The sequence below is a fragment of the Bos indicus x Bos taurus genome, chromosome 16, assembly GCF_003369695.1.
Source record: "Bos indicus x Bos taurus breed Angus x Brahman F1 hybrid chromosome 16, Bos_hybrid_MaternalHap_v2.0, whole genome shotgun sequence".
Classification (NCBI taxonomy): Eukaryota; Metazoa; Chordata; class Mammalia; order Artiodactyla; family Bovidae; genus Bos; species Bos indicus x Bos taurus.
The window spans coordinates 60,447,725-60,470,355 of record NC_040091.1 but is presented as its reverse complement, the minus strand read 5'-3'; the positions used below and the strand labels follow the sequence as shown (position 1 = coordinate 60,470,355).

The following is a 22,631-nucleotide window of genomic DNA, read 5'->3' as shown; positions in this document are numbered from 1 at the left end:
TCATGGTGGAGAGGTCTGACAGAATGTGGTCCACTGGAGAAGGGAATGGCAAACCACTTCAGTATTCTTGCCTTGAGAACCCCATGAACAGTATGAAAAGGCAAAAAGATAGGACACTGAAAAATGAACTCCCCAGGTTGGTAGGTGCCCAATATGCTACTGGAGATCAGTGGAGAAATAACTCCAGAAAGAATGAAGGGATAGAACCAAAGCAAAAACAACACCTAGTTGTGGATGTGACTGGTGATAGAAGCAAGGTTTGATGCTGTAAAAAGCAATATTGCATAGGAACCTGGGATGTTAGGTCCAGGAATAAAGGCAAATTGGAAGTGGTCAAACAAGAGATGGCAAGAGTGAATGTAAACATTCTAGGAATCAGCGAACTAAGATGGACTGGAATGGGTGAATTTAACTCAGATGACCATTATATCTACTACTGTGGGCAGGAATCCCTTAGAAGAAATGGAGTAGCCATCACGGTCAACAAGAGAGTCCAAAATGCAGTACTTGGATGCAAACTCAAAAACAACAAAACGATCTCTGTTCGTTTCCAAGGCAAACCATTCAATATCACAGTAATCCGAGTCTATGCCCTGACCAGTAATGCTGAAGAAACTTAAGTTGAACGGTTCTGTGAAGACCTCCAAGACCTTTTAGAACTAACACCCAAAAAAGATGTCCTTTTCATTATAAGGGACTGGAATGCAAAAGTAGGAAGTCAAGAAATACCTGGAGTAACAGGCAAACTTGGCCTTGGAGTACAGAATGAAGCAGGGCAAAGGCTAATAGAGTTTTGCCAAGAAAATGCACTGGGCATAGCAAACACCCTCTTCCAACAACACAAGAGAAGACTCTACACATGGACATCACCAATGGTCAACACCGAAATCAGACTGATTATATTCTTTGCAGCCAAAGATGGAGAAATTCTACACAGTCAGCAAAAATAAGACCAGGAGCTAACTGTGGCTCAGATCATGAACTCCTTATTGCCAAATTCAAAACCACTAGACCATTCATGTATGACCTAAATCAAATCCCTTATGATTATACAGTGGAAGTGAGAAATAGATTTAAGGGACTAGATCTGATAGAGTGCCTGATGAACTATGGATGGAGGTTCGTGACATTGTACAGGAGACAGGAATCAAGACCATCCCCAAAAAAAAGAAATGCAAAAAAGAAAAATGGCCGTCTGAGGAGGCTTAGAAATAGCTGTGAAAAGAAGAGAAGCAAAAAGAAAAGGAAAAAAGGAAAGATATACCCATTTGAATGCAGAGTTCCAAAGAATAGCAAGGAGAGATAAGAAAGTCCTCCTCAATGATCAGTGCAAAGAAACAGAGGAAAACAATAGAATGGGAAAGACTAGAGATCTCTTCAAGAAAATTAGAGATACCAAGGGAACATTTCACGCAAAGATGAACTCAATAAAGGACAGAAATGGTATGGACCTAACAGAAGCAGAAGATATTAAGAAGAGGTGGCAAGAATACACAGAAGAACTGTACAAAAAAGATCTTCATGACTCAGATAATCACAGTGGAGTGATCACTCACCTAGAGCCAGACATCCTGGAATGTGAAGTCAAGTGGGCCTTAGAAAGCAAGCATCACTACAAACAAAACTAGTGGAGGTGATGGAATTCCAGTTGAGCTGTTTCAAATCCTAAATGATGATGTTGTGAAAGTGCTGCAATCAATATGTCAGCAAATTTGGAAAACTCAACAGTGGCCACAGGACTGGAAAAGGTCAGTTTTCATTCCAATCCCAAAGAAAGACAATGCCAAAGAATGCTCAAACTACCACACAATTGCACTCATCACACACGCTAGTAAAGTAATGCTCAAAATTCTCCAAGCCAGGCTTCAGCAACACATGAACCATGAACTTCCAGATGTTCAAGTTGGTTTTAGAAAAGGCAGAGGAACCAGATATCAAATTGCCAACATTCGCTGGATCACTGAAAAAGCAAGAGAGTTCCAGGAAAACATCTATTTCTGCTTTATTGACTATGCCAAGGCCTTTGACTGTGTGGATCACAATTAACTGTGGAAAATTCTTAAAGAGATGGGAATACCAGGCCACCTGACCTGCCTCTTGAGAAACCTATATGCAGGTCCAGAAGCAACAGTTAGAATGGGACATGGAACAAAAGACTGGTTCCAAATAGGAAAAGGAGTACATCAAGGCTGTATACAATCACCGTGCTTATTTAACTTATATGCAGAGTACATCATGAGAAACGCTGAGCTGGAGGAAGCTCAAGCTGGAATCAAGATTGCTAGGAGAAATATCAATAACCTCAGATATGCAGATGACACCACCCTTATGGCAGAAAGTGAAGAGGAACTAAAGAGCCTCTTGATGAAAGTGAAAGAGGAGAGTGAAAAAGTTGGCTTAAAGCTCAACATTCAGAAAACGAAGATCATGGCATCTGGTCCCATCAATTCACGGCAAACAGATGGGGAAACAGTGGAAACAGTGGCTGACTTTATTTTTGGGGGCTCCAAAATCACTGCAGATGGTGATCACAGCCATGAAATTAAAAGACGCTTACTCCTTGGAAGGAAAGTTATGACCAACCTAGACAGCATATTAAAAAGCAGAGACATTACAAAGGTCTGTCTAGTCAAGGCTATGGTTTTAAAGTAGTCATATATGTATGTGAATGTTGGACTATAAACAGGGCTGAGCACCAAAGAATTGACGGTTTTGAACTGTGGTGCTGGATAAGACTCTTCTGAGTCCCTTGGACTGCAAGGAGATCCAACCAGTCCATCCTAAAGGAAATCGGCCCTGAGTGTTCATTGGAAGGACTGATGTTGAAGCTGAAACTCCAATACTTTGGCCACCTGATGCAAAGAGCTGACTCATTTGAAAAGACCCTGATGTTAGGAAAGATTGAAGGTAGGAGGAGAAGGGGACGACAGAAGATGAGATGGTTAGATGGCATTACCAACTCAATGGACATGAGTTTGGGTAAATTCTAGGAGCTGGTGATGGACAGGGAAGCCTGGCGTGCTGTGGTTCATGGGGTCGCAAAGAGTCGGACACAACTGAGCGACTGAACTGAATTTAATGTTCACAATTCAGTGAGAGAGACATACATATAAACAAATAGAAACAGGAAAAAATAAAAAGGAATCAAAGAAAGAGCTGCCAGTGAAAGGATATATAGGAAAGAGAGTGAAGTAGATCATTAGAAGTGACAAGCAACACGATCACAGAAGCAGAAGAGGTGGATGAAAAACCAGGCTAAGAATTCCCTGGCAGGTCCAGAGATTAGGACTCCACATTCTCACTGTGAAGGGCCTGGTTTCGATCCCTGGTCAGGGAACTAAGTTCCCACAAGTTGCGAGGCATGGCCAAAAAAAAAAGAAAGCCAGGCTAGAAAACTACTCATATAAAGGAAGAGGAACACAATTAACCTATATCACTAGGCCAGTAAGCCAGTGAGGAAAAAAAAGAAATGGGAAACAAAGGAATGGAATTCATACCCTATTGATGAATTGCAAGTAGCCTATAAGAATATGTGGCAAAATAAACTACAAGGCACACATACAAAAAGTGTAATCGACCTTGCTGATAGCAGGGCAAAGAAGAGGTCTACAGGTAACCATTTAATAAGTTAAATGTACAACACCATGGAAAAAATGGGAGTCATTTGGTAAAAATACATCATCCATCATTAATGTACAATGAATCAGAAGACAGGAGCAAAAGACAATGTTATTGCTAGGGCTATAATCAAGTAAAGGCCTTATTACAATTGGGTCAAAAAACAGTACAAGAACTATGTATAAACTGTATTTGAGGTTCATTTATTCACTCTCTAGACATGTACAAGGTAATGAGCAGTTAAACTGGAGAAATAAATCCTGTAGCTCAGCTGATAAAGAATCCACCTGGGATGCAGGAGACTCCAGTTTGATTCCCCGGGTTGGGAAGGTCCGCTAGAGAAGGAATAGGCTACCCACTCCAGTATTCTTGGGCTTCCCTGGTGGCTCAGCTGGTAAAGATTCCACCTGCAGTGCAGGAGACCTGGGTTAGGAAGATTCCCCTGGAGAAGGGAACCCACTCCAGTATTCTGGCCTCAAGAATTCCATGAACTATATACTCCATGGGGTCACAAAGAGTCGGACACAACTAAGTGACTCTCACTTCACTTATACACTGTAATCAAGATTCACTGAACAGCAGAAACTACTCAGAAAAGGAAGACATTTCTCCCAGCTACTCACCCAGAGAAAAGATTAACTACTAGACCCATAGTTTCAACCTCATGAAAAATCTTAGTGTTTTTTGGAGGGGAATGGTACGGCCCCAGCTAAACAGATACTTTGTGGGAATTACTAGAAGGGTATCACTAGAGGGCTTCCCAAGTGGAACAGTGGTAAAAAAAATTCACCTGCCAATGCAGGAGGGGTAGGAGACACAGGTTTGATCCCTGAGTTGGGAAGATCCCCTAGAGGAGGAAATGGCAACCCACTCTAATATTCTTCCCTGGAATACTGGACAGAGGAGCCTGACGGGCTGCAGTCCATGGGGTCAGACACGACTTAGCAACTGAACATTCACACATCATTGCAAACTGTCAGGTTACAATTTGGCAAACACACCTGCCTTGTTGAGAATTCCATGTCTGGGACTTCCCTGGTGGCACAGTGAATGAGAATCTGCCTGCCAATGAAGGGGACATGGGTTTGATTCCTGGTCCGGGAGGATTCTATGTGCCACAGAGCAACTGGGCCCATACACCATAAATGCTGAGCCTGAGGGCTGCAACTACTGAGGTCCGTGTGCCCCAGAGCCTGTACTCCACAACTGGGGGGGCAGGGGGTGAGCAATGGGTGGCCTGTGCTCACCATAGCTGAGAGGGCCTATGAAGAGCAGCAAAAGTCTAGCACAGTCAAAAATATATAAAAAATGAATTAAAAAAAAAAAAAAGAATTCCATGTCTGTTAGCAATCAAATTTCCTGATTCTGGAAGTATCATGATGTTCTTGAGTGTATATCCTCAGCAGATATGAACTCTGATGTATACTGAAACCCAATAACAAAAATTCTACATTCCCAATCATTCCCACTGTAAGTAAGATTCTAAGCAGCCAGGCAATGCCTTTCACCAAGCAGCTGCGGAGTTCCTGTCTCTTGAGTATACTTTCTCAAGAAGTTCTAGAGGAGATATCACCTGGATAACACATTAAAAACAGATGCCAAGGCTCTACTCCAAGAGATTCTGAATCAGTGGATCTGCTGCTGCTGCTAAGTCGCTTCAGTCATGTCTGACTCTGTGCAACCCCACAGATGGCAGCCCACCAGGCTCCCCTGTCCCTGGGATTCTCCAGGCAAGAACACTGGAGTGGGGTGCCATTGCCTTCTCCACAGTGGATCTGAGAAGTAAAAAAACCTGTATTTTTAAAGGTCTACAGAAATCCCAATACATATGAGCTTTGAGAACTACAGCTCTAGAAATCATCTTCAATCTACTCTTTGAAGCCTGAAGCCCCAAAACACTGTTGATCCCATAAAGATGAGCATCAGTGGAGAGAACTAATCCTATTCCCCAACCACCTGACAGCATCTCTCTCCTGAAGTTCCAGAACACTTGACAACAACAATCATTTTAAACCAGGAAGCAAAATCACAGACCTCTAACACTATGGTGGATGAACATGAGAGCATTTAGTAGGAAATAACCACAGCTAATATAGTCCATGTTTCTTCTATGTGGGCCAAGGGAGCACATTACTTTTCACACATTATTTCCAATCTCATGAGGCAATATTCCTATACTCATTGTACTGATGAAGAAATAGTATCAGACAATGGAACTAGTCCTAGGTCATTCAGCTAATAAAAGACAGAACTGGAAATTAAATCTAGATCTCTCCCTTTCTCAAACCTCTGAAAGGTACTAATGGTCATTCATATAATGGCAGTCACTGGCATACAGATGATAGCTTTGGGCATAGGAAAGGTCACCCAGGGAGAAAACACAGTACTAGAGAAGAAAAGAACCCAAGGTCAAACTCTCTTGCACCTCAAGATTTGAAAGACAAGGACTAGCTAGCAAAGGAGACCGAGAAAGGGAAGTAGAGTGGAGGTAGAAAATCAGAGTGTAGTGTATAGAAGTCAAAGGAAAGAGAATATGTCAAGAGAGTGGTCAGATGAGATGAATGCTGCCAAAAGGCCAAGCAGGTTGAGAATTTGCTATCTGAAAATGCTCACTAGGTTTACAGATAAAGAGCTCTTTGGTGATTTTACTGAGAGCTAAATGCAGAGAAATGGGGGTAGCAAATTCACTGGAACTGCTTGGAGAGAGACTGAAAAGTATCTTCTAAACACTGACAGAAAACGGATTCGACTCTTTTGAGAAGTCTGTAAAGGAAAAAACAGCAGTAACGGAGGAGGGTATTGTGTTGAGGGATTTTTGTGTTTAAGTAAGATTTGATTAAGTATAAATGATGATAAGAAGAATCTCAGAGAGAAAAGAAGGCTAGAGATACATATGAGAGAAAATATAATTGATGGTTACCAAGTTTCTTGAGAGAACCTGGAGTGAGGAAATGTTAAAACAGATGAAGTGTTCTTACGGTCCCTTTCCTCTAAAAGTTACTTTTTCTTTTTTTCCATTCTCCCTATTTATGAACTCTTAGCCTGCATAGTAAAAGGGAAAGATAAAACGTAAATATAATTCCTTTAAATTTCTCAGTTCTGGTTGGTCGTCTCTTAGACTGTACTTACTTCTCTTATGAGGTCAATATTTTGGTGATCCATGAAGTATGAACTCCTTGTTGGCCTTAGATTATGACTGTTATCAAGCAAATAGTTTTTTCGTTGCAGTCTTATTTGACTTATAGGTTTTCCTGCTTTTTATTTATATCACTTTTAACTAGATTCTTTTTATACTATTTATCATAGCTTTTTTGAAACTGTGTTTCCATTTTCTACTGGCAAGTTAGTCTCACCCTGAGCTATGGTTTGGAAGTTAGCTGTCAGTCCTTTCCCCACCACTACTCCACTGCTTCTGCAGCCCTCTCCTTTCCCATACACACACTCGCCATTTTTATTTTTGAGTTCATTGTTTGGAGCTTTCATTTATATTTTACTTGATGCATATAGAGTAAATTGCCAAATACAGTTTCTTTTTTAGTTCTTGTGATATCTGACTTTAGTCTGAACAAAGCAGTATTGTTCATTTATGCTTTGACTTTTACACAAAACAACTTGTTTCTCTGTAAGATGGCAGTTAAACTCACTGTAAAATTTACACTAAAACTCCTCAGTCAAATAAATAACAAAAGTATTCTCAAGTTTTCTGAAAATTAAGTTTACAGTAGTGTAAGAAGACCAAGAGCAATACAGTGATACAGAGCCTATGTTATTGATTTCTGAAACTATGGTCAGATCTCATCTCTGATAGCCTAGCCCATATAACCAACTGCTTATTTAGAAATCTCAAAGCACATCACACTTATCATCTCCAAAATCCAACTCATGATTATTCCCAAAAACCAAAAGAGGTGTTTCCTATCGCACTCCAGTTGCACAAGCAAGAAATAGCCACAAGAAGTCAATAATTATACTATATGACCTCTAAGACCCTTTGAATTTATAATCTATACCACCAGCTCTCAGAGTATGGTCCAGGCATCTCTGAGGATCTATAAGACCATTTTGAGGGTGTCTTTAAAGTTATAATTATTTCCATAATAACATGAAGACTTTATTTGTCTTTTTCACTCTCATCAGAGTGCATGTAGTGGAGTTTCCCGAAGGCTCCATGACATATATCACACAGACTGAATACAGAAGCAGATATGAGAATCCAGGTACCTTCTATTAGATCAAGCATTAAAAAGATTTGAAAACTGCCAAACAATGCCACTTTCTAATTTTTTTTTGTTTTGGAAAATATAGCTTTTTTTTATTTAAAACTATTATGTATTAATAGTCCCTTCTCCAGGGGATCTTCCCAACTCAGGGACTGAACCAGAGTCTCCTGCATTGCAGGCAGATTCTTTACCATCTGAGCCACCAGGGAAGCCCAATATGATATGAGTTTATGGCTATTTTAAATAAATAAATGTTTAAATTTCTAATAAAATATATATCAGTAGATATAGTCCACATAAAAGCTCCTTGAATTTTCAATAAATCAAGAATATAATGTGTCTTCTTGACACGGAGAGGTATGAGAAACACTGATCTGTATCTATCACAAGTGCGTGCATGCTAAGCTGCTTCAGTCACGTCCGACTCTTTGCGACCCTATGGACTGAAGCCCACCAGGCTTCTCTGTCCAAGAGATTCTCCAGGCGGGAATATTGGAGTAGGCTCCCAGGCCCTCCTCCACGGGATCTTCCCAACCCCGGGACCAAACCCACGTCTCTTACATCTCCTGCACTAGTAGGTGGACTCTTTACCACTAGTGCTACCTGGGAAGCCCATATTTATCATATGTATATACAAATAAGATGTGACACTTTGAAACAGCCAACTCTCAAGTATCTTCTAGCAGTAAATTTTCCTTTCACATTTACTGACAGCACTCTCATTCAGTCACATAGACTCATTCAGCTCAACTTTTTACTGAGCACCAACTATGTGCCAGGTACTGGGGATAAAAGATGAAAGATGTGACTTTGTTCTGGCTCTCCCAAGGAGTACTTTCCATACCTTTGCTTCATTTCTCTCATCTTTATCAGACCCTATGTAACAACCATCCCTGCCTGAAAGGTTGAGAAAACCAACCCTGCAATAATCATACTATCTAGTCTCAAAGTGGACAAATTTACTAAGGACCAGGCTAGGAAAAGTGGAAAACATTCCAGCTCTAAATCAGACCTGTACTGTTCCATGTAAATTCTCAGAGTAACCAATACTCCCCTAATGAAGTGAAGGCGCTCAGTCGTGTCTGACTCTTTGCAACCCCATGGACTGTAGCCTGCCAGGCTCCTCTGTCCATGGAATTTTCCAGGCAAGAATACTGGAGTGGGTTGCCATTTCCTTCTCCAGGGGATCTTCCTAAGCCAGGGATCGAACCCGGGTCTCCCGCTTTATAGGCAGATGCTTTTACCATCTGAGATCTGAGAATTAGCCTTACCTCTTCTCATGTACAATATACAAACCTCAACAACTACTTTTACAAATGAAGAATAACTGCCTATAATCCAGGAAATCCAAAAAAACCCTGTAATATTTGGTACCAGTTTGGCCTCTGGAGTATAAGAGGCTGGATAAGGATTGCAAAGAATGCAATGTCTTCCACTGATATGAAATGAAGAGCTAAACCAGAGCCTAACTAAAGGTACCCCTAGTCTTTTATTTTTAAAACCCTAAAAATAGGAACCTATATTTTGTTCCACCTACTATCTAGTTATCCACTCTGAATATTTACTCCTCTAAATTGATTTCAAGGAATATATCCCTATAAAAGTGTCTTATGGTACGAATCAGGATTTTTTTTTTCCCCTAAAGTATGAAATTTTCACTACAAAAGCTTCCCTAATACAGAAGAAACCATTAACACTGGTTAACTCTGCGGAGAAAGAGTGAGAGTCTGAGAAAGCAGATTTTCCAGTGGATATGCTTTTGAATTTGTTAAAGCAGTCTGGCCTCTGGAGTACAGAAGGCTGGGTAAGGATTGCATTTATCACCTTGTGAGGAAACAAGCAAGGAAAAATAATTTTCAGAAGTTTTCCTCAACATTCAATAATTTGGCTAATTTAGAGGCTGTTAAGGAAACAAATACAATTTTTTATTTCATTGGAAGCCTCTGACTTCTTGACACTGTGCAGTCGCTCCCATTTTGTGGATCTATAGCACTTTACCTTTCCTCTTACCTCCCCAACCCCCATACTATTATTTACATATCTGTCTTTTACATGGGACTGTAGGGATGATGTTTTATTCTTTATAGCCCTAGTCCATGCACAGTACACAGCACATACTAGGTGCCTCAGACCTCTCTGCTGAATGATGGCCCCACTGATAACTATCAGAATCCAATTCGTAAATGCAAACAGAGCAAAAGAAACAAAAACAAAAAAACCCAAAGGTATTTCATATAATATGAAGAGGTTAACCACTGGAAAGCAAAAATTTCTCTCGTGGTAATATATTAAAAAAATAAGGATTATAAAATAACAGTTATACAGATATATTTTATATTTTAAAATAAGCCCCAAACTAAAATAAATTAAAATACTCTTATAAATTTAGACATGAAATCATGAATGAAATGAAGCCTGTTAACATATATGAACCCAGTGCTATTATTACTCATGCATGATTTTTAAATCTAGTTTTTAAAAAGTCCACTTAAGGAGAAGGAAATGGCAGCCCACTCCAGTATCCTTGCCTGGAAAATCCCATGGACGGCGGAGCCTGGTAGGCTACTGTCCATAGGGTCGCAAAGAGTCAGACACGACTGAGGAAAGGGAAGAAGAAAAAAAAAAAAGTCCACTTACAACAACAAAAAATTTAATTGGTTATTTTTTTAAAAAATCACTTAACCCCAAACTTATCAAAGATAAATCCAATTCTTCTGGTTGCAAAAATATCCTTTCATCTATAACAAGACCTCCTTTACATCATTATTTCTCTACAGAATTTAAATGTTTCATCATTTCAACACGAGAGTGAAGCATCTACACAGATTTTCAGAGATATATCTATGGAAGTGTAGTCCAACTCCATTTATAACTAATTACAGAGAACACAGCATGTTAGAGTTGAAAGTGAGGAGTCACCTAGCCTCATCTTTTTCAAATATCAGTAATGGAACCATTAGCAGATCAAAACGAAATCAACCTGGTGGGCTGAAGCTTGAATTTTTTATTGAAACCAAATAAAACTACATTGAAATATCAGAGTGTATTGGATTTTTAAAGTGAAGCTTCCATTTCATTTTACATAAAAATATATATGTAGCTATGTGTATTATGTTCCCGTGGAAAATCTATTTTATACTGTGAGTGTCCCAAAGAGTTCATGAGGTTCCCAAGCTTTCTCAGTTCACAGAATCTTTAGTGTATCAGTTATTTTTCACAGTGCTCATAGGCTAAAAAAATATTTAATGGAAATAGCCCCATTTATTAGGCAGTTAGGTCCATACAACCTAATAAGTATTTATAGCTTAACAACTTAGTAGCAACTGAAAAACACATAGCAAATTAAAAGAAATATTTTAATTACTAAATAACCACAATTACCTACTAATGGGATGTGTGCACCTAATAGATAATACATAATTTTTCAAACCTTGAAATCACTTTGGATACAGCCACTTTGATTTACTGTTTCACACTGATTTCTGCACAGAACTTTCCTTTAATCACAACCACCACCAAAACCTAGCTTTCTTTTTTTTATTTTTTAATTGAAGGATAATTGCTTTACAGAATTTTGTTGTTTTCTGTCAAACCGCAACATGAATCAGCCATAGGTATACCTATATCCCCTCCCTTTTGAACCTCCCTCTCATTTCCCCTCCCTATCCTACCCCTCTAGATTGATACAGAGCCCCTGTTTGAGTTTCCTGAGCCAAACAGCAGATTCTAGCTTTTTGAAGACACATTGTCTTCAAAAGACTCCCAAAGGAAAGGAACACAAACTCAAGCACAGTATCTCAAACTAATAGTTTGATCAAGGGCTCACAGATGCCAAATATTCCAAAGATGATGGTGTGAAAGTGCTGCACTCAATATGTCAGCACATTTGGAAAACTCAGCAGTGGCCACAGGACTGGAAAAGGGCAGTTTTCATTCCAATACCAAAGAAAGGTAATGCCAAAGAACGCTCAAACTACCGCACAATTGCACTCATCACACACGCTAGCAAAGTAATGCTCAAAATTCTCAGGTTTCAACAACACGTGAACCGTGAACTTCCAGATGTTCAAGTTGGTTTTAGAAAAGGCAGAGGAACCAGAGATCAAATTGCCAACATCCGCTGGATCATCAAAAAAGCAAGAGAGTTCCAGAAAAACATCTATTTCTGCTTTATTGACTTTGCCAAAGCCTTTGACTGTGTGGATCACGATAAACTGTGGAAAATTCTGAAAGAGATGGGAATACCAGACCACCTTTCCTGCTTCTTGAGAAACCTATATGCAGGTCCAGAAGCAACAGTTACAATGGGACATGGAACAAAAGACTGGTTCCAAATAGGAAAAGGAGTACGTCAAGGCTGTATACAATCACTGTGCTTATTTAACTTATATGCAGAGTACATCATGAGAAACGCTGAGCTGGAGGAAGCTCAAGCTGGAATCAAGATTGCTAGGAGAAATATCAATAACCTCAGATATGCAGATGACACCACCCTTATGGCAGAAAGTGAAGAGGAACCAAAGAGCCTCTTGATGAAAGTGAAAGAGGAGAGTAAAAAAGTTGGCTTAAAGCTCAACATTCAGAAAACGAAGATCATGGCATCTGGTCCCATCACTTCACGGCAAACAGATGGAGAAACAGTGGAAACAGTGGCAGACTTTATTTTTCTGGGCTCCAAAATCACTGCAGATGGTGACTGCAGCCATGAAATAAAAAGACACTTACTCCTTGGAAGAAAAGTTATGACCAACCAAGACAGCATGTTAAAAAGCAGAGACATTACTTTGTCAACAAAGGTCCATCCAGTCAAGGCTATGGTTTCAAAGTGGTCATATACGGATGTGAATGTTGGACTATAAAGAGGGCCGAGCACCAAAAAATTGATGCTTTTGAACTGTGGTGTTGGAGAAGACTCTTGAGAGTCCCTTGGACTGCAAGGAGATCCAGTATATCCTAAAGGAAATCAGTCCTGAATGTTTATTGGAAGGATTGATGTTGAAGCTGAAACTCCAATACTTTGGCCGCCTGATGCAAAGAGCTGATTCATTTGAAAAGACCCTGATGGTGGGGAAGACTGAAGGCAGGAGGAGAAGGGGATGACAGAGGATGAGATGGTTGGATGGCACCATCGACTCAATGGACATGAGTTTGAGTAAACTCTGGGAGTTGATGATGGACAGGGAGGCTTGGCGTGCTGCAGTCCATGGGGTTACAAAAAGTCGGACACGACTGAGTGACTGAACTGAACTGAACTGAACCCACAGTTGTCAAGTATAACTGTTTCCCTCAAGAATTTAGAAACATCCCACTGTGCCCAGGAGAGTTTACTACAGTGCTCCCAGGTACCTCACAGCATCACAGCATGGCCGGGGGATCCAAGGTTTAAGAAACACTGATCCAGTCTATGTGCTTACTTTGTAAATTAAGAAATAATATGTAAGGTCACAAGGTGAGAAGAAAATAAATACACTCACTTGAAATTTTCATAGATTAGTTTTAACTCTCCATTAATAAAAGTTTTAAAATAGAACCTAATCATGTGATATTCTGTGAATGAACTCTGTAGCTCTCTGAAAAATTATATTCAAAAATACATTTATATTTTTGTATAATAGAGAAAAATTCTACCTCAATATTGTTTTCAGAAAAATTTTCAAAAATGATAAAAAGTGGAACTTACAATTAAGAACACAAAAATGTCTAAAGGAAAAAAAAAAGAAAGTCATCTACTCTCCCAGCCATAAACACGGCTAATAGTTTAATGTCTATCCCTTACAGAGCCTTTCCTATGCACATACAAAATCAAAACAAAATCAAACTACATTTCTTTGCCTATGTTTTTGTTTTTACACTGAATCACATTCCACAGTTAGTGCAACTAATTTTTTTCATTCGATATTATATCATGAACATTCTTCCCTGTCAGAACATAACAATAATTGCAAATACATATGTAGGGCGTGCGTGCGTGCATGCTAAATCACTTCAGTCATGTCTGACTCTGGTCCGCCAGGCTCCTCTGTTTATGGGGATTCTCCAGAAAAGAATACTGGAGTGGGTTACCATGCCGCCCTCCTCCAGGGGATCTTCCAGACCCAGGGATCGAACTTATGCCTTTTATGTCTCCTGCACTGGCAGGCAGGTTCTCTGTGCTTACTTAGGGCTTAAACATTAACTCATTTAATTCTCACAACAGCTCTGGCAGGTGAGAACTATGATTATATCCACTTTACAGATGAGTTTAAGTAACCTGCTAATGGTCACAGCTAATAAATGGTTAGGATGTGATCCCAGAAAATGGGCTGCATGGTCCCTGTGCTCAAAGAAACACTCAGTTACTTCTCATGAAGGAAGTATAGCTCTCCCTCAATCTGTTAATAAGTGCATCGTACGTCACAGCATAAATATGCTATAATTTTAACTATGCCCTTACCAATGGACATTTAGGACTTTTTTTTACTATTTATAAATGTTATAGACATCTATTTGTAATAATACTAAAATGATCATCCTTATAGATGTGTTCTTGTGCTTCTGTATTAAAATTTCTGTAAACTCCTAAAAAAGAAATGACTCTACCAAATAATATGTGCAGTTTTAATTTTGATAGGTAATGCCAAATTTCCTTCCAGAAACAGCTGTACCACATTATAGTCCCAATGACAGAGAAGAGGGTTGAGATTCATATTTAAGTTAAAACATATTTTTGATTCATGAAAAGTGAAGCCTCTTTTGAGTTTTTAACTAATACTTATACAATTTCTTCTTATAGAGAAGAGATTGCTGGTTGATCACAATTACCCTCTCATTTGATAAGTATCTTCATATTAAACAAATGTAGTAGAGTCTGCATAGTGGAGTCTTCAGTTATGAAATCAACTATGGGTGAGATATTTCCTCTATATGATAGTCTATTTACTTATGTATAAAACGTGGGAATTGGACTAGCTAGCCTTTAAGATTTAAAACTCCCAATGCTGTAATTAAGAAGTGACTTAAGGTTATTAAAGGCTGTAATTACAATACTAGTGTAACAGGTCAGGGTCTTAAAGCTCCCATTTCCTTTAAATTACAATAACTATTGCCAGAACATCTAGGCAAATCATTAAAATAGTCAATAAAGTTTTTAGGATCTACCTGTGGCTTATTCTCAATATCTTTTAATCCCAGGCTGTCATTCCCCTGCCACCTACCAAAGCTGAGTTTACCTGTGAAGTATATTCCTAAGAAGAGCTGATGTGTGCTTAGGAACCATGAACTAGTATTTTACTTCGTTTATATACTATACCAACACCACTCTCTAGTCAGTTTATTCAGCCAATATTTATTGACTATTTTTCTGTGTGCTAGGCACTGGGTGCACAATAGTTGATAGACAATCTCTGCCATCATGGAACTTACATCGAGATGAGAAAGGCAAATAACCCAAAGAAACCACTAGCAAATGTGCAGTTATACTTGCTCACTGAACAAAAAAATATTAACACACAAAAAAAGACTGCAATCTTTTGATAATTCAGGTTTGGGAGGAGGCTATTTTGTGACATTAGAAATTGACATGGAAAAAAAAAGACAATAAAGAAAATTACTTCACAACTTGCCCCACAAGGCAAAATTAGCAATCACAAATACAGGCGGCAAGTTAACTTTTAAAATCATCGATTCTATAATAAAATCACCAAGATTGCAATACTTTTCAGTGATGCTGCTTGTGGCTTGAATATTTGTTTCAACTAAACAAAAATATAAACTATCTGAAACACTAAAAATGACAGAACTCTCAGTATCCAAACAAAATGAAAGATGACAAATTAACTACCATTTCTTAAGAACATTGTTCAACCAAAAAGTACATATAGAAGTAAAGCAATTCACTACAATAATTCATGGCTTGTTACTAATTAACCTAATGCTATGAAAATACTAATTTTTTAAAGAACTGACAGTCATCAATATAAGGAACTTCTGGCTTACCAAAAGGAAGAAAAAATAACTTTTTTAGATGTAAAAAGAAAACAAATCCCAGAAATATCTATATTAATATTCAATTTTAAGTGATATTAATCCTAGGATGTTAACTAATTTATGATCACTTCACAATATATACAAAGATCGAATCATTGTTATACACCTGAAACTAATATGTCAATTATACCTCAATGAAGTAAATAAAAATTTTAAAGCCTTTGATCATCAGTGGAAATAAGAGCATCATTCACATAAATAAATGAACTTTCTTGTTCATTTATTTATTCCCTGTCAATTTCCACAACTGCAAAATAAAGACATTTGTCAAATGTACCTCATAAAGTTGCTATGAGGTCTAAATAAAATAATTTATGTGGAAGCACACCAAAAAATGATGTAATTTATTTTAGCAGCAGCTTCTTTTTGCTCCAACAGTAACTTACAGCTATTTAACTAACAACAAAATTTATTAGATAGTGACTTCATCTTCCTTTCTTCAGTAAAAGTGTTATAAAATGGACAAAAGACTAGCAATTAGAGCATTAGAAAAAAATTCTAAACTTCATAATTCATTGATTACCCAACAGGAGGCTGGTTGTTCAAGTATTAACACTCTTACATAACACCATACTCCAATATATCTTAGAGAATCAGAGAAATTCTTCTACATATGCATGAAATTTTTTACATATTATAACTAACCATCATTACAAACACATGCCCTGCTAGTCACTAAGCAAAGATAAGATACACATGTATTTAAACATATATACAATGTATCCTAGTTTTGTGTTTATTTTTCTGATTAAAGTATCTTAAATTGAATGCAATGACAGTTCAACAGTTCAGATTTATTTTATTACACTGAATGGAGTCTGCCAATTTAGCACACCAAAACTAATTACTACATTCCCATGAGCTTAAGGCAACTTCTACCACAGGTCTAACAAACAAACCCCCAAAGTCACAATCTCATGTTATGATTAATAGCAGCACGGTGCCTTGTTTAAAAAACAATATTTTAAACTACGAAAATGTTTTTTGGAGAGTGGTTTATCACTGCTTCCACAAACCTTTTCCAGTTACTAGATTTGCCTAAAATAGCCATTCTTTTAAAACCCTTAAAAGTCAGGACTGGAGGAGGTATCGTTAACATGGCAACATAACCATTAACGACTTTTCGAAACTCAAAACAAGGATCACCATCAAAACAAACAGGTGGAGTACAGACATGGATACTGATCAGTATTCCTGACAACGCGTTTTTTTCCTATATGGAGGACTTGCTGCTACACCAAAACCACACCAAAATCTATACCTATGTGCAAACTTCCTATCCGAAAAGCCAGTCAAAATCCAACCCATATTTGTGACATTAGTTAAATGTCATTTAGTATGTTAGGCTACACTTTAAAGAGGGCGGGGGAGAATACTGACAGCTTACAAAGCGTACAAGCTTTTTAAATCTCCCCCTCCACCACTTGTGAATAAATGAATAGACGACATTCAGCAGCTGCCAGAGAAGCAGAAGATCAAAGTTTTCCCTATACTTGAGAACGTTTATTCCCACCAAAAAGGAACAGAAACTCGTCATCCTTGCCACTGTAGCCAGTTCCCCGGAATTTCCCAAAATATGCCTGATCTCCAAATGAAGAAGGGACACTTCTCTGGAGACCAAAGGCAAGAATGTATCTCACATCTTTTGCAGAAGAGAGGAGGGTCGGGGGGGGGGCGGGGGGGCGTCGCACGCACTGGCAGGTAAAGAAGGAAATCTCGTCCACGGCAGGCACCGGTGGGACCTGAAACCCAGGTCTCAGAATGGCCCTCCTAGCAAAGCTTCAGGACCCAGGGAGGCTCCTTCAGGGGGACGCCAGGCTGGGCCAGGGCTCCCCGCGCCCCGCCCCGCCTCTCTCGCCGCCGCCGCGGACCGGGGACCGCGGACAGAGGCAGCGGCGGCTCAGCGAGCATCCGCGGTCCTAGCCAGGTCCCCCCACAGCTCACCTGAGAGTGTCGCCTCCGCCCTCGGCCCCTACGGCGCATCCCGCGGGGCCTGGCGGAGGGTGCAGTGACGCCGCCCCGACCGGCCCCAGGGCTGCCCGGCCTGGCCTCCCCGCTCCGGGGACGCACCGGCTGCCCGCCTCACACCGGCTCCCGGGATCCGCCGGTCTGCAGAGAAGGAAGGAGAGGCAGAAAGGCTGCCTCCCCTCCCCCACAGCAAGCCACCCCCTGAGCTGCGGCTCTCTGCAGTTCCCTCTGGCGCAGGTCTGGCCCGGCTCCCCCGCCCGGGAGTCACTTCGGCAGCGGCGGCCCAGTCGCCATTACAGCCCAACAACTGACACGGAGGAGGAGCGGCGCCGGCGGCAGTGGCTGTGGCGGCGGCGCGAGGCAGGGCGGGAGCAGTCAGGGTCCGGGCAAACCTCGCGAGAACTGTCCCGAGTCGGCTCCAGAGGAATGCAACCTTCGGTTAGGGCCATGTTGAGTGTGGCCAAGAAGCGAATGTGAGATAAAACGATGAGAGGAACCTCAAGGGCGCCATGTTTTGTGTGGCGAAGTTTGAGCCTTGCAGGACCTGGGAGGAGCCAAAGTAGATCCGCAGCGGAGACCTCCCCCCGCCCCGCCCCGCCCCGCCCCTTCGTCTCCCCCCTACTCCCATCCCCCGCCCTCTTTCTTCGGAAGCTAATTGGGCCTCTGACTGCGGATTTCACCCTGGGCCGGAAAAAAAAAAACAACAAGCTGGGGTTGTGACAAGAATGAACTGGAAGTCTGAAAATCGCAGCTTCTCAGAGTTTACGATGTTTCACCAGTTGTCCAAATAAATCTTCTGTATCCCAGTCAGTTTCAGAGTAATTGCGGCTCTGCGGCTGCCGCAGTTACCCAGTGCTGTCACTGGCCGTTTTATTCGCGAGGGTTACAATTCTGTTCAGCGTGCGCTCTGTCTAGTGGTTTAAGACCCCAGAGCAAGTAAAATGGACTTTTCTCCCGTTAGGTGTTGGCATTGTTATAACTGTGCTTTAAGAGACCCTTTGATCACCATATAGTCTAACATTTTTATCCTCTCCCTAGACTCTGCATGGTGAATTCTATGATCTGACAAGACTTAGCTTAAATGACATCTATTCTGCAAATAATGCCACCTGCTAGGTGCTCATTGCACATAAGCTCATTGCACATTGCACCCATCACTTTCCTCCACCTTCTGAACTCGTATATCCAAAGGTTGTTTTCGTCTTTATCCTTTACCCCAACAGGTTCTAGCATAGTAACTGAAGCATTGTGGGTGTTCAATAAATGCTTGTCGAGTGGATCTTAATAAAAGCAGGAGGCAATAACTGTCCCCTCTATGTAGGGCCTATACCTGTGCCTAAATAGGAGGTAAATGAATGTACAAAATTCCTGCACACGTGTAAAATGTGTGCTGTGTCTCCAGGAAGCTGTGCTGGAGGGAAGAACAGGAAATGTGGGTATCCCAGTGGTGTAAGTGGTAGCTAGAAAAACAACATAAGGAAAGAGTTCATTAGGTTTCCCCCAACTTTTCTATATAAAACAAAGAAATAGATGCTTTTCATGCTATTTTCTGAATGTATTCAACGATCTTATTGAGTATTATACTTATTTTTTAAAAAAACAGGAAATGAGTTCTGAAAAGCTATGTAATTTGCCCAGTATTAAACCATTAATAAAGGGCAGAATTTGTAGAATTTGAGGTCTCCTTAATCCAAAGACTATTTATATTTTTTTCATCCCCATGCTATCCCCTGGGCAATAGAGAAAATGCCAAAAATTTCTGTCACTGTGTGGGGAGCAGCGTTACCCTCATTTCAGCCTATGCACGATTTCCATCTCTTACAACTTGTAATCTTTGTTGTTACAATCTTTGGCCTCTCCCTCACCTTGAAAATACCTTAAACAAATCAAGCTCTCTCCTTTCCAACATCTCCTACTCCTATTGTTTATACCCTACAGCTTGGCTCCTGAGTATATTAAGTTTTATACTGTTTGCTCTTCATAAGAGTAACTAATCTCTTGAACAAGATTGGAAGCTTAATGAGGAAACGTTAACCTCCAAGTAGTTTCCACAGTGCTAGGCACATAATAGGTATTTAATGCAGCTCTGTTTTTTTCTCCTACTTCTTAGTAGACACCAAGATCAAATTTTTCTGAACTTAGCTTTGATTCTCAACTCTTTTTAAGCACTGGATCTTAGCCCTAAAACTTCAGACTGAATCTCTAACTGTCTTACCCATCTCCACATAGATACAGATCAGTGCCTCCAACTCCCAAATTAAGTTTATTGTTTTCCCTCTTTTCAGTTCCACAAAGCCAGATCCTCCTCCTGCCCTGTATTTCTGCTAATGATCATTGCAAACATACTTCTGAGAACTGAGAGAATCAAAAGTATTAAAATATTATATATTCTTCTCTATGCCTTGTTCATACCCAAGCAAATATTGTCTCTAAATACCAGGAATGTATATTTCTTCTATCTCTTCCCTTTCTGTCCAGTTGCACCACTGCTCTTCTAATTCAGGCTCTCATTTCTATTGCCCAAATAATTTCAGCAGTCTTCCTAGAGTTCAGCTTGAGTTTTGCCCCTGCCTGCCTGTGCCTGCCAAAATAAGTAAAAATTCCTCACCTCAGTCATTAAGATCTTCTCAATATGGCACAAGCCAAGCTTTCTATCTTCCTTCCTTTGTTGCTTAGTCGGTAAAGAATCTGCCTGCAGTACAGGAGACCCGGGTTCGATTCCTGGGTTGGGAAGATTCCCCTGGAGAAGGAAATGGCAACCCACTCCAATATCCTTGCCTGGAAAATCTTATGGACAGAGGAGCCTGGTAGACTGCAGTCCATGGGGTCACAAAGAGTCGGGCACGACTGAGCGACTAACACTAACACTAAAGTAAGGCCATATTAAAACAAACAAACAGGGCAGGGGTGTGGTGTCAGGAAGATTCCAGTTCAAATCTTGGCTCTATCACTTGCCCTATGAACTCAAAACCCTTCATTTTATTGTCTGTGTATGCATGGTAAGTCGCTTCAGTCATGTCTGACTCTTTGTGACCCCATGGACTGTAGGCCACCAGGTTCCTCTGTCCATGAAATTTTCCAAGCAAGAATACTGGAGTGGGTTGCCATTTCCTATTCCAGGGGATCTTCCTGACTTAGGGATCAAACCTGTGTCTCTGGCATCTCCTGCATTGGCAGGCGGAGTCTTTACCACTGCACCACCTGGGAAATCCGTAAAGATTAGAAATAACATTTGTCAAGAGCCTGCACATAAAAGAGAGTAATAAACAGTGGCTATTATTACTTCCCTAATTGAATGTTATGCTCAAGTCAAATTGGATATCGGACACAGCCTGTTCATTCCTACTTATAGACTTTTGTCCATAACCTAGATCACATATCACTCTGGTTTATAATTTCTGCCACATTCCTTAAGTACAAGCTCAAAAGCTATCAACTGCAGGAAAAGATGACTGCTCATCTTTTGCAGTACTGAGCACACCCCTGCACTCCACAGTGCTGTGTACCTCCTTAGGGCTTATCTACTATAGATAATTCTGCATTTAGCTTACATATCTTCATCACATTAGACTGTAAAGGCCTTTGTCTCCTTCATAGTTACTTAAGAGCATAAATTTTGGAGAAGGAAATGCAACCCACTCCAGTACTCTTGCCTGGAAAATCCCATGGATGGAGGAGCCTGATAGGCTACAGTCTATGGGGTCTCGAAGAGCCCGACATGACTTCACTTTCACTTTTCACTTTCATGCATTGGAGAAAGAAATGGCAACCCACTCCAGTGTTCTTGCCTGGAGAATCCCAGGGACGGAGGAGCCTGGTGGGCTGCTATCTATGGGGTCGCACAGAGTTGGACATGACTGAAGCAACTTAGCAGCAGCAGCAGCAGCAGTGGGCCTGGATTAAATCAAATAATTTCGGTCAGATACTTAACCTCTTTGTGCTTCAATTCCTGCATCTGTCTAGTAGAGATTACAATAGTTTCTGTGTGTTAGTCGCTCAGTCGTGTCTGACTCTTTGCAACTCCATGGGGTGTAGCCCGCCAGGCTGCTTCATCCATGGGATTTTCCAGGTAAGAATACTGGGGTGGGTTGTCATTTACTTCTTCTGGGGATCTTCCTGACAGCCATAAGGTTTTGTGTGGATTCCCCGGTGGCTCAGATAGTAAAGAATCTGCCTATAATGCAGGAGACCCAGGTTCAATCCCTGGGTTAGGAAGATACCCTGGAGAAGGAAATGGGTTCGCAAAGAGTTGGACATGACTGAGTGACTAACACTATCACTTTCAAAAGAAACAACATGTGTAAGGGACATAGGACTTACCTGGTGGTACAATGGAGAAGAATCCTCCTGCCAATGCAGGGGATGCAGGTTCGTTCCCTGCTCTGGGAAGATTCCACATGTGGAGCAACTAAGCCCGTTCGTCACAACTACTGAGCCTGCACTCTATAGCCCAAGAGCTGCAACTCTGAGTCCACGAGCTGCAACTACTGAAGCCCGAGCACCCTAGAGCCTGTGCTGTGCAACAAGAGAAGTTACTGCAGGAGAAGCCCTTGAACTGCAAGGAAGAGTAGCCCCCGCTCGCCGCAACTAGAGAAAGCCTGCACACAGCGACGAAGACCCAGTGTAGCCAAAAATAAATAATAAATAAAGGACATACTCTGTGTATAGTACATGCTCAAAAATGTTAGCTATTTTTGCTATTTTTTATCAGCTGAATATGTGTCTGTCATGTACTAGGCACTCAATATTTGTTGAATTAAACTGAATGTTTGTTGGATTTAATTAAGTTTGAGGTGAATC

The 22,631-nt window shown here is 40.6% G+C and overlaps 1 protein-coding gene across 4 annotated transcripts in view; it reads right to left on the bottom strand.

The window, feature by feature from the left end:
- The window catches only part of CEP350 (centrosomal protein 350), a 162,749-nt gene extending 144,574 nt beyond the window's left edge, over positions 1 to 18,175 (bottom strand). For 3 of the 4 annotated variants that reach the window (XM_027565477.1, XM_027565480.1, XM_027565479.1), the window contains exon 1: positions 17,808 to 18,130. The gene's annotated coding sequence lies outside the window, so the exon portion shown is untranslated. Of the gene's footprint in view, positions 1 to 17,807 lie in introns of all 4 variants that reach the window. The other variant, XM_027565478.1, reaches the window with a different exon arrangement.
- Between the last annotated feature and the right edge of the window lie 4,456 nt (positions 18,176 to 22,631).